Source organism: Alexandromys fortis, unplaced genomic scaffold (assembly GCF_014885135.2).
Source record: "Alexandromys fortis isolate MF-2015 unplaced genomic scaffold, M_Fortis_MF-2015_v1.1 scaffold_8_9099976_23576923, whole genome shotgun sequence".
NCBI classification, from domain to species: Eukaryota; Metazoa; Chordata; class Mammalia; order Rodentia; family Cricetidae; genus Alexandromys; species Alexandromys fortis.
In genome coordinates this window covers 11599444-11608515 of record NW_026067899.1, presented here as the reverse complement: position 1 = coordinate 11608515, position 9072 = coordinate 11599444, and the positions used below count along the sequence as shown (strand labels likewise).

Below are 9072 nucleotides of genomic sequence, written 5' to 3'. Positions count from 1 at the left end.
ACAAGTAGTTCGGATTATGTAAACACTACCGGAAGAAGGGGAAACAGTGCCCTTCTGTGTACAAATATCACATTTGCTAGCTCCCTGCCTGTATAGAATGTTAAGCACCCCTAACCAGGCAGTGGTGAGATTTCTTCATGAGTGCCCTTGACTTCTGAAACTATAAAACCAAGCCCTTTTCAACCAGAAATAAAGGTGATGCAAGAAACTAGCATATTTACTTTCTGTGCTTGCTCTCCTTGCTACTTGGTCAAGTCTGAGGGGAGAGGTGAAGAAACTTGATCGTCTCCAAGGCTCTTTAAGCAAGTTCATTAAAGTTTGGGAAGAGTCGAGGATAGCCCAAGAGGAAGGCGCAAAACATTATGAATTGCACCAGTCACCTATCCATTTTGCCCACTACGGACAAGCCCGAGGCAGGAAGTTGTACCTGTTTTTTTCTTCAGGAGTTTCTCATCCATCTTAGGATTTCAGACTGGACTGACTGCTGAGTTGATGTCGTTATCTTATTGTTGCCGGCTACCTTTGTGATCTGTGGTTGAAAGTGGCTACTCTTACACACTGTATTCCAAGAGAAGTTCATCAAACATCACTCTGGTTTTTATCAACCAGGCATGTCAGCGCGGGGAAGGCTGTCCAAACTTCTCCTGCTTCCCGAGCTATGCTCTTGCTTGCTTGCTTTGAATATTCATGTCCTGCTTTGCTTGAGGAAAGGCTGGGATAGTGTTGCTGCTTAAATATAAATATCGTGATAATCGGGCCTTTGAATGTACGAGTAAAAAATATCCAGCCCATTTTGGTCATCTTTTATTTATTACAGAGAGATGGTGTGGCCTTTTGCTTCCTGCCGCTTTTCACAGGAACTTTAAATATGAACACCATTCCTGCTGTTATCTTTATACTGGGAAGCTCTACGTGAGGTTGAAGTTTTTATAGGGAAAATTGTTTAAAACACAGTTGTCTTTAAAGGCGGGTTTGCCACAGCAAAGGTTAGGGGTTGCGCATAAAGTCATTTATAGCGCCTTCTGTATTCTTCACTCTGTGCACACGGATGGGCGTCCTGTGCTCAGTTCCTTTTGGAATTTCTACTTGATCCTTCTGCAAAGAAAGGGGGTCCAAAGGGCTTTGGGAACAGAGTGGGTTGAGACTCCTTCCATGTAAACTGACTGCCTGGGTTCCTGGGAGGTTCTGGAGGACCCATCTATCCTATGCCATTCTTGGCCTTCTGTTTGTTGGGAATAACAAAACATTTTGGGAACTAGGGAGTTCAATTTACTGCCACCAGCCTACATAATAATAGCATCTTTGTCTGTTCCCCCTTCAGGACTCCTCCTCCTGACAAGGAAGCTATGCGCTGGCCAGTGGACTTAGCCCAGACCCGCATCGCCAGTCACAGATTTGGAGGAGGCGGTGGACTCCCCGACCCTGGGCAATCACTGACCCCGCGAGCACCCCCAATTCACTTTTGCACAGAAAAAGGTGTAGTGGATGAGATTTACTGTCCATCTCTCTTAGCCCATTTTGGAACCAGAAAGTGTGTTTGTTTGCGTATAGTTAAGCGAGGGGGAAGAAAAGCCAACAAAGCCACCCTAAGGCATCCGAGGAAACTTCAGCTTGGCTAATTGCTCCCATATGTCCTCCTCCGACGCTTTTAAAGAGCAGCGTAGACCGAAGGCCGGGTCACTTTACGGATTTTAAAACGGTTGAAAAAAAAAAGAGAGAGAGAGGGGGGCGACTAAGCGCACTTCTGGTCCTGTCCCACAGGCAGACGCCTAGGCGGAGCCCCCAGGGGAGCAAACCTTCTCCTGGGAAGCTTGGCTTCCCGCAGGGAACAGGCTGGGAGAGGAGGGGCGGAGGCGCCCGGCAGAAAGTTCGCGTGCCGCGCCCCAGCGGGTCGCAGAGCCCCGGCAGCTTCAGGCGGGAGGGGCGCGGGAGGCGCAGCCCCAGCGGGCGCGCACAAGGAAGGTGCCTTCCGGAACACGCGCAAGGGCGGGGACTCGCGCTGCCAATGAGGTCCCGGTGTGGGCCGAGCGAGGCGGGGGGGGACGGGCCCGAGCGCTGCCTCCGCGGTGGCAGCTGCGGGAGCCGGGCTCGGGATCCGCCGCAGGAGCCGCCGCCGCCACCGCCGAGCGCTCAGCCCGCCGCGCCCTGAGGCCCGGCCCCCCGGGGTGGGAACCGCGTCGGAAGCTGGAAACTTTCCTGGCAGGTAAACTCCAGTCTGCCCGGGCGTCGCTGCGGGCCTCCGGGCGTCCGCTGCCCGGGTCAGTGGCCAGAGCTGGCGGGGAGGCAGGGTCCCGGGGAGGCAGCCCGGGAAATGAGAGCGAGGCTGGTGGGAAAGTTTCGGGACGCCCCTGCCCTCCCCCGCTCCGCCGCGCACAACGGGAGCTTTCCGGGAATAGGCGCGGGCAAGCCGGGCACTCCCGGCCTCGGGCTTAGCGCTGCCGGGGAGTCGGTGCAGGCCGTTTCCTGCGCGCCGGGAGGAACGGGTTGCAGCAGAGCCGGGCCGGGGGGGACACCGGGATCACGCGGCGCGCGGACTTTCCCAGCGGTCCCTCCTCCGCCTCCTCTGTCCCTTGGCTAGACAGGGCCTGGGCTGCGCAGGGCACCTGGGGTGGGGGTGGGGGTCGTGCGGGCGGGGCGCGTGGCACCGCGGGGTCTCGGTCTCGAGTGCCGGGGTGCGCGGGTCGCGAAGTTGCCGAGCGAACTTCAGCGGGGGGCGAACCGTGTCGTCCTCTGTGGTCTTGAAAGTGAGTGCTTCGCTCCTGCAGGCTGCGACTCGCATATGCACGCGAATTTCTTCCCGTGGTGGTGGCGGTGGTGGGGTGATGATTTGGGATCAGTCCTTGAGGGTTTTTCTTTTAGTGCCAGCGAAGTGGAGGGCAGGGTCAAGATTTCGAGTCTTCTTGTCCTTGGGTGATGAATGATTACTTTGGAGGCTTTATGAGGATTCAGGTTCTTCCTGGAGGACTTTTGGGTATGTGTTGCCCCCCCCCCCCCCCCGGGCTCGGCGCGGTTCTTTCCGGAACGGCTGGCGGGGAAGGAAGCCCTGGGCATTGTGTAGCGTGTTTGCTGACAGCAAGATCTCTGGACTGGCGTTCCCAAAACTTACTTGACTAATTGTGTAGAGGCTCCGGGAGGAAATGCGGCCGTGGCCAGGTAGAAACGCGGCGCCGCGGCCGAGGGCGGTGGACGCCGGGCTGTGGCTGTGACAGTCGTCTTCAGGCTGCCTAGGCTCCTGCTTGGGAGCCTCAGACCCTTGTGCCTGGAGTAGTGTGGGGCTCGTCTCAGTGTTACATTTCTTGCGGAATGAACTCAGGGAGACGAGGAGGGTACCTTCATCTTGAACTTGACCCCAGAAGTAGCGTCCCAGCGGGTTAAAAGGTAAAGGCAAGCTGAGCCTTAACCTGGAAAGGAGCTCGGACGCCGCTGGCTCCTGGTTCAAAATCTTTTAGGAAGGGCTCAGGGCGGTCGAGGTCGCGAACTCTGGAAATGCCAGACTCATCAGACTGCCTAAGTTAGTGTGCTGGGGGAGGGAAGGAGAAACTTGGTTGGCTGGCACAGGGGGTTGGTTTTTCTTTGTGGTGAAAAAGAAGGGAGCTTGCGTCTCTACTTTCACCAGATCCGCTACTCCCCTTCACCCCACTCCCCCCCTTCCTGGGTCATCTTTATCCTGCCAGGCTGGCACTCCTGGGGTGGGGGAGGGAGGAAGAGAAGAAAGCAGTTGTGAAGCTTCTGTGGGCAGCCCGGAGGTATTTCAGATCTGCTACTAGGAAGATTCCTGGATTTTAACAGCTGCTTCTTGATTGCTGGGAATGAAAGAATTTATGAGCGCCTGTGAGGTGCTCATTATGGTGGCAGTTCTGAGTGTTGTGCTCATCTGGGTACTTAAAAGAGCTCACAGGGACTTCCCTACAATCTGCAAAGTTTGTGTCAGCCAGAATGCTTGTGGGTGTCAGTCAGAGAGCATCATAAATAGATCTTGTTGGTGCTTTTACAATGAAAAGTATGCCTTGTAAAGAGAAGTTTCGTATCTGACTTTACTCGAGACTCTTTCCTGGAGATTTCTTCTTACCTGCCAAGTCGATGTGTCCAGGCATCCCAGCTGCTGTGATTTGACAGTAAGGGATGGGAAATGGTCTCATTGATTTTGGTGGAGCCAGGGAAGTCCAGAAATAAGTGTAAGGTCACTTGCATGTTCCTGGCGCCACAAACTTGACTTTTGCTGGAACTCAAAGTATTGGTTTTCCTGCTCTTTTGGTTTAACCACCAGAATGCCTCAATTATCATAATTCATGTTCGTCGTGGAGCTGAAACATCACCGATTCATAGTCAGCCCTTTTCTGCTTTCCATAACAGCCAGAAGGACATTCTGTCTCTTTAACCACATACAGTTTGTTTGTTGCCATAGTGGGGTTTTGATGCTGGGTGATTGAGGGCACAATTTTAGAGACAATGGAATTAACTTTGACTACATCATCCATTTTTAGACAACTTCTTTTCTGGGTTGCTGATTAATTCTTTATCTCCCAGAGAACATTAAAAGCCCTGTCCCTCTCTGCTAGTAGAGCTGTAATCCATATTATAATGAGGCTTGCCAGCATAGTTGGGAGGGAGGGAGGTCTGTTTCCACCAGGCACTTAAAACTCAATAGTAAAAAGATTTTGTTTCTGTTCGGCCGAGAATTTCCTAGTTAGAAAAACGCGTTTATGTTCTTGTCCAACACACATGAGGCCTTGTTGGGGGAGGGGGTGTGGAGAACAAACTTTTATTTTTATTATGGAACCGTTAGTTTATTTACACACATACTCAGACACATATGCTGTGGTGGAATTGTGTGAGTCTCCAGAACGGTCTCTTTCTTAACTTGTTTGTTGTTTATTAGTTTGAGATAGGGTCTCACCATGTAGTCCTGGCTGTCCTGGAACTCACTATATTATGTAGACTAGGCTGCCCTTGGACTCAGCGGAGATCTGCCTGCCTCTGCCTCCCAAGTGCTGAGATGAAAGCTGTGCATCACCAAGCTTGACTCTGAACTGTCTTCTAAACACTTCTAGTTGTAAAACTCCCTCTCCCCAGCTTACAGAAGCATTTGCTCCCCACGGCTAGTAAGCCTTTCAGGGCTTTGGTTTCCTTAAGGATCATCCCCAAAAGGGATGACCATTGCAACTTTGTGGCTATGAGAGTTGGGGCAATCTAGGAATTTTGGAGCCTGTGTTGTAAATCAGGACAGTGTAGCCACAAGTATAAAGAGCTCCAATCCACATTCTGTCCCCGAACCTCTCAGTTGAGTCACCCAGGGCCCAGGAAGTTAGATTAGGTTGCCGGATATCACCTGTGGTAGCTTTGAACTTGAGCCCCACAGGTCCCTTTTATTTTGTTCCTCTCCCTGTATCTCCCTTCATTCACGTGAATTCACTAACGCTTGACAAGCAGAACGTGTGGCAGCTTCTCACAGAGTTTCATTATGGTTGTTTTGGTTTGAGAACCCCAGGGCCTCTGGCTCTGCTTTGATATGAAGGCTTAAACACCATTCTCTAGTAATGATAACTGATCATTTTCCCTAGGAGAGTTCCAGAAAGTCACGTACCTCTAATCAATCATTTGTTTACTTTCAATTTCTTTTCTTTTCTTTTTATCAAGTAGGCTTCAGGGTCTACCTTGATTTATATTCCAGATATGTCTCTGTGATAGCGTTCCTTGCGGAAATCCCTTCTCACATCAACGTCCTTTTAAAAACAAGGATGAGCACATCCTTGGCCTTTCATCTCGGCTTCTGTCAGACTAAGTCTAAAGCCTGGCTGAACATCCCTTTCTTGGAGCTGTGCGTGCTTCCTACTGAGTACATAGATCGATTCTGTAGCGTTTTCTATGCTGTGTAAGTCTCTTTTCATGGTTAAATGGTGAAGCAGTCGGAGGGTACAGTGACCCATTTTCGCTGTTGGCCTACTGGGTTCCTGCCTGCCGGTTTAAGGAGTACGACGTGCAGCCGGACCCTCAGTCTGGAAGCTGGTCACTTTACAGCTTTTATTTGATTTCTTATTTGATCTGTGTGTGCACACGTGAGTGTGCATGCCATGTTGTGTGTGTGTAGGTCAGAAGACAACTTCTGGAGGTAGTTTTCTCCTGCTTTTCTGGGAATTGAACTCAGGTTGTTGGTCTCACCCAGAAGCCCTTTGGCCCACTGAGGCATCTCGGTGGCTCCATGTAAGGTCTTTTATGATTGAGCAACTTGTCCGTAGAAAGCATTTATTTATGTGTTGCTTTTGACAGAAGGTCTTACCGTGTAGCCTAGTCTGGCTTCAAACTGTCCTCTCCCTGCCCCAGGCTTCTGTGTGCTGAGATTACACAGGTATGCGACACAACTTGTGGCTTCATAGTCTGCTTTTAAAACTTACCTTTGGAGGACTGTCTTTGCAGAATATTAAGAAATGGGGTTTAAGCTCAAAGGAAGATGTGTCAGCATCTGTTCACTGACTGGTAAATCTGATGCTGTTGCCCTGTCCCTGGGGAGCGAAAGCAGAAACACCGTGAAGCAGTGTTTCCCAGTAAAGTCGGAAGGCGGTCAGTAAAGGGGACATGAAGAAGGCTCTTAGAAGCATTATCTTGTGGTTAGTGAAAGGCGTTCTGGTCTCGTTTGCTGTGTTGCGGGACAGTTGTCTCTGTAGAGTGAGTATTGTCTTTAAGGGCTTCTGTGAGTGTGGGTGATCAAGGAGAATGTCCTGGAAAGAAGCCTCTCATAGACAGAAATGTCAAGGGCAAGAAAAAGGTTGCAGTGACAGGACATAGACCATGGATTTCGGCATGGATTTCGCTTTAACATGAGAGAACTTATTAGTCCCGAAGCTTCCCAGCCACTATTCATTGTAGATAGGTGTGAACCCCGACTGTTCAGCCTCGTCACATAGAACCACAGTGACTCAGCGCCTTCCTTGCCTTACTCGGCGTACCTAGGGTCACACACCTGTGGTGGATTTGCTTATTATTATTATTTGCTTATCAGAGGGGTGGAGAGAGTGGAAGAAATAGTTAACTGTGCATGGCCCTTTCGCACAAAGGATGTACTGAAGCGAAATGGTACATATTACATATAGCTTTGAAGGCATGAAAGATGTCTTGCAAATAAAGATGTATAAACTGCCTGTGTGCAGTTCAGGGTCAGTGTGTGATCATGCGATACACTTTTTCTTGTCATACATGCATTCTCTGTGTTGAACATTCTTTGGTTCTGTTTTAATGACTAGCTACCAAATCCATTGCACGTGTTACCCGTAACCAGGTAATCCATTTTGACCTTTGATGTCTTTGGACAGAAATCTCCCTTGAGACTGTTGGAGCTCTTTGTCCCAGATGGGATGCATGTATTAAGTCACTGTGTCCTAGCTCAGCCTTTGGCCCCGTGGTGGCTCCAGAACCTCATAGCATCAAGAAGCCACCTCTTTGCCTTTAGTGCCAACCTGAGAAAAGTGTGAAAGAACCCAGATTGGCCAAAGAAGAGTTCCAGTTGGCCGACCCCATTAAAGCCACAAGATGGGACCGTGGGCGACAGTGTCCCATAGAGGAGGTTATTGTGGATGGAAGAGGCGGGGACTAGGAAAACAAAGAGCAGCACAGCATAGATGATTTCTAGAGGTGCTATTGGCTGGGCTTAAAAACATACCCAAATGGCAAAAGCATGTCAACATTCTTAGTGTCTTTATGACGTATGCGCCTGTAGTCTGGAAAGCAGAGACTTGTCCACATTCTCCAGGGATTAAGTCTCCGGTGTATAGCCATTTGTGTAAAGGGGGTATTGAATTACTTCTAAGAACTTCGGGCTGGTCATGGCTCCCACACAGTCTCTTATATGATCCCCTCTCAACTGCCAGGCTTTGCTCTAAATTCCTTGAGATTCATATCATCAATTATTGATGTTTATTGAGTACTTGCTGATGTGGAACTAGATGTGTGAATTTTTTAAAAATATCCATGGAAACGAAAGAGGTAGTTCTCTCGTTGTCCTGCAGACACAGTGACGGTTCTGCATGCAGCAACATTCTGTGTCCCGGCCTCCCTTGCTTCTTGTGAACTAGACCAACCCACCACCGTTTATTTATTCGGAATGGGAACTGGCCTCGGGTGGTTATTCTGACGAGGCTTAGGCTCGTTCATGATTCGCTGGCTTGGGTGCGGGGCGAGGGGTGGGGGTGGGGGTGCATTATTTCCTACCACAATTCTGCCTTTTTTTTTTTTTTTTGAGACAGGGTTTCTCTGTGTAGCCCTGGCTATCCTGGAACTCACTCTGTGAGTTCTAGGCTGGCCTTGAACGCAGAGACCCGCCTACCTCTGCCTCCAGTGTGTTGGGATTAAAGACCTGTGCCATCCCTGCCCCACCAATGGTCACTATTCTGCTTTTGATAACTTTTCAATTGACCACATCTTCATGGGTAAGCTGGGTGTGTCTCCTGCCCCAGGGAGAGAAGCTTGCATTTACATCAAGATAATTCACTGTGGCTATGCGAGCTGTCAGTGACTGATTAATGCAGGTTTGTGACACCAGTATGACTTGTTTATCTGCAGCATTGCATGAGGCTTGGAGTGGTCTAGCACCATGCAAAGGTTGAAGGGACCGAAAACCACAGTGGCTTCTCAGCTGCCCTCGAGCTCCCACTACTTCTAACCTCTCTGAGGAAAATAGTTTTTATTATTGTATAAGACAGTGGTTACCAAAGCAGAATGTGCCATACAATCTAGTATGGGAGAGAAGGAAATAGCAGAGCTTTTCTAAGGAGAGAAAAAAAAAAAAACCCAAACCAAAACAGCTTTACTAATATTCGTATATGGGTACGCCCTGCGTGTCGATCTGCTCAGCACCTGTCACTTGGCTTGTGTGAGGAGCATTTTACTCCTCGTGGAGCTGACTGGTGCCCTCATTGCTGTGCTTGCCTCAGATCATTGGTTCTCAACCTCCCTAGTGCTGTAACCCTTTAACACAGTTCCTCATGTTGTGGTGACCCCCAACCATAACATTATTTCGTTGCTACTTCGAACTGTAATTTTGCTACTGTTATGAATCATAATGTAAATATCGGACATCCG

At 49.7% G+C, this 9072-nt stretch overlaps 1 protein-coding gene across 1 annotated transcript in view; it reads left to right on the top strand.

The window, feature by feature from the left end:
* The first annotated feature begins 1664 nt into the window (after positions 1-1664).
* The window catches only part of Tanc1 (tetratricopeptide repeat, ankyrin repeat and coiled-coil containing 1), a 227565-nt gene continuing 220157 nt past the window's right edge, over positions 1665-9072 (top strand). The window contains exon 1 of the mRNA XM_050121991.1: positions 1665-2203. The gene's annotated coding sequence lies outside the window, so the exon portion shown is untranslated. The remainder of the gene's footprint in view (positions 2204-9072) is intronic.